This window comes from Ctenocephalides felis, unplaced genomic scaffold (genome assembly GCF_003426905.1).
Source record: "Ctenocephalides felis isolate EL2017-DRISC unplaced genomic scaffold, ASM342690v1 CF-g0.4_SCAFFOLD_02265, whole genome shotgun sequence".
NCBI lineage: Eukaryota > Metazoa > Arthropoda > Insecta > Siphonaptera > Pulicidae > Ctenocephalides > Ctenocephalides felis.
This window is the reverse complement of record NW_020538419.1, coordinates 111,526-115,000: the sequence shown is the minus strand read 5'-3', so window position 1 is coordinate 115,000 and position 3,475 is coordinate 111,526.

Sequence of the window (3,475 nt, the reverse complement as noted above, 5' to 3'; positions counted from 1 at the left end):
ATACTTAAATTATTGAGCTTAAAATGAAGTCGATATTAATTGTTTGTCAAAAAGTGTAAAAAATTTAAATATGAATCATGTAATAGGTTGTGATCTGATCTAATGTTGACACTGTTAGACACATTCAAGAGAATGAGACAACTCTCCGCGAATAATCTCCTAAAGATGCAACTTTCATGATATAAAATCTTTGGAGTGAAATTAAATGAATGGGCGTTTTCTATAGAGTGTTGTACTAGAGTACTTTTGAAATTTTTTTGTTTATGGTGGACCACACTTAGTTCATGTTGTCTCATTCTCTTGTGTACATATTGCGAGGTTTGTCCAATATATTGAAAAGCACAGTCATTACAAGAAACAGAATATACTACATTAGTATTGAAATTGGATGGGGTAGGTGATTTAATGTTCGTAAAGAATTAGTTGAAGGAGTGTAAGGATGATCCTGATACTGAAATGTTTTCTTCTAACAAAATTTTGGCAAAATAATAATATAAATCTTCAACGTATGGTATGCTACAGTAAATAAGATTGGTGTTTTTGATGTTGGTACTGGTATTGGGAGAATTAATTTTTGTTTTTAAAAAAGTTCGTTTTTTTTGAATAACTGAATGAATGAGATTTTTTGGGTAACCATTTTCAATTAGAGTTATTTTTACTAGGGATAAATTTTGTGGATGGAAAGTTTGGTGAGACAACAAAATAGCATGGTCTGTAAGGGAAATAATAGTGTTTATCTTATAGTTTCTGGGACAGTATGAGGAATAGTGTAAGTATCTACCCGACCATGTAGTTTTTCTATACCAATTTGTTCGAATAAAATTATTAGTGTTGTAAACGGATACATCTAAGAAATTAAGCCTGTTGTTATTTTGTAGTTCATGTGTGAAAATTATATTATTGTTAAAGTTATTGAAGAGATCTAGTACTGTGTTTATATGATTTATGTTAATGATAAAAAAAGTGTCATCTACATATCTAATATAAAAGTTAATTTGAAATTTTAAAGTTGAGAAAACGGAAATTTCTAGTGTTTGTAAAACTAAGTCGATAATTCCGGGAGATAAGGGACATCCCATAGCTGCGCCTTTAATTTGAGAATAAAAGTTGTCTTGGCAATGGAAATAGGAGTAATTTAAAATAGTGTTGATAATATGAGTGAAGACTGTTTTCGGAAAGTCAGTAAAGTTACAAATTGTGTGCCAACGTTTATCGATTGAGTTTAGGATTAATTCATGTGGGACACATGTAAAAAGGTTGACCACATCTAAGCTTAGAAATAAGTGATTTTCAGGGATGTTGCGGTTATTAATTAAATTCACAAATTGGTACGAATTGTTGACATAATAGGGAGAATTGATTGTAACATTTTTTAGGATATCAGAAATGAGTTTCGAAATATTGTAAAAAGGAGAGCCAATGTAGGAGACAATCGGTCTGAAAGAGCATTCAGGTTTGTGTATTTTTGGAAGACAGTACATCTTAGGGGAGATAGGGTGTTGTATTTTTAGGTTAAAAGCAAAATTCTCAGAAATTAGTTTTTTGTTTTTCAGATCATTGATTAATTTAAAAGCTATTCTAGACTATACTAATATATATATTCTAGCTATACCTAATTCCGAAACGTTGACAGTAAACAAATAATTAAATAAAGAAATTGTTTATTAAAAACTTTTCTTGTTTTTTTATTTTGTATTATTTTTGGATTCTTGTTCGAAACTCTACAAAATATATATATATATATATATATATATATATACTAGCATACCCAGCCTTGCGTTGCAACGGCCCTTATTAAAATTCGTCTGATTATTAATTCGTCCCTTATTAAAATTTGAATCCGTTTGACAACCAAATTTGAAACCTTTGTTATAAAAAATTCATATCAATCCAAAAATAAATAAAATCGGAATTAAAATTTGAATATGTTGGATCAATACTATTGACTAAAGTGTTTTTTTTTAACTTAAATAATAAATAAACTGAAATAATTAAATATTTGAATAAATGAGTATATTACAAAATGTATAATGAATAACCAAGTGATTTTTATAAATTTGTTATATCTTATTTGGTATTACGTCCTATTTACCTTTAGCTAACATTTTAACATGTTCTACGATGCTTTATTTAGAAATGGTTTCACATACTTGGTCACATACTATTGAGAACTTTCTATAAGCCTTTAATATTTTCTTTCAAAATTTTCCATGATTAGACACTCATCGATTTCAATGCATTTTTTAAAATTTGTGATTACTTACAAAACGCTTATGATATAAATTTCCGACTATAAATTGATATTCATACTATCCCTGTAACTAACATGGATAAAGTTCTGAGGAATTCGAGTCCAAATTTATGTTTGATTTTTAGCACTTTGAAATTTAATATAATATGATATAATATTCAGTTTTCAATCATGATTTATATTAATTTTGTGATGTTTACCTGAATGAACAACTTAAGCAAATAAAATCTTAATCATAAATCAATTTATTCATAAATTTCCCGGAATATTAACGAACGTCATTTTCGGCATTTGTTTTAAATTCGTAACCGTCCAAATTTATTTAAATTTGATAAATTTTATTATTCTGTATCTTAAATTTGATTTGTAATATAAGTTGGAATAATTAATGTATGTGTTCCTATTTGAATTCGTTAAACATATTAATTCTTTTGACCTGTCAAAATTTTGTTTATAATTAAAGTTAAATTCAATATGTCGCTTTTTCATTCTGATTTATTCTGTTTTGAGGACGTGTTAGTATCCGGACTAATATGTTAAGCAAACCAAATAAATATAAATTATAAATTTATTCATCTAATACATTCCATAGATATTGATAAATAACATTTCACTTTTTTTTTAGTTTACAACTATCAAAATTTATTTAAATCTATAAACGTTATATATTACTATTATTTTGAATATAGCATTTTGCCTAATTTGGATATAACTGTTGGATATATTATAATACATCTGTTCCTTTTTCAATAAGTAAAAATAATATATTTTTAAAATTGTCAATTTTTTTCAGAAATCATAAATCCGTAAATAGTGACATTTGTCATTTTAGTGTTTTGTTTTTTTTTTTAGTAAATTTCTGTCAAAATGTATCTAAATTTATAGAAAATATAAAATAAAATAAATATTTCCTTCTTGGTCGAAATTTAATATAATGTGATATAATATATTTTTCAATAATGTTTTGTATCTACAATATTGACTATAACAAAACTTTGAATAATTAATGTATTTGTTTCTTATTGCAGTCGTCAAAAATTCAATTTTTGTGAACTGTCAAAATTTTGTTTATTAATAATATTAAATTTAATATGTCGTTTTTTTATTGTGATCTATAATGTTTTGAGGAAGTTTTGGTATCCAAACTAATTTCGTAAGCAAATCAAATAAATATAAATTATAAATCTATTTATCTAATAATTTTTATAAATATTGTCAAATGTC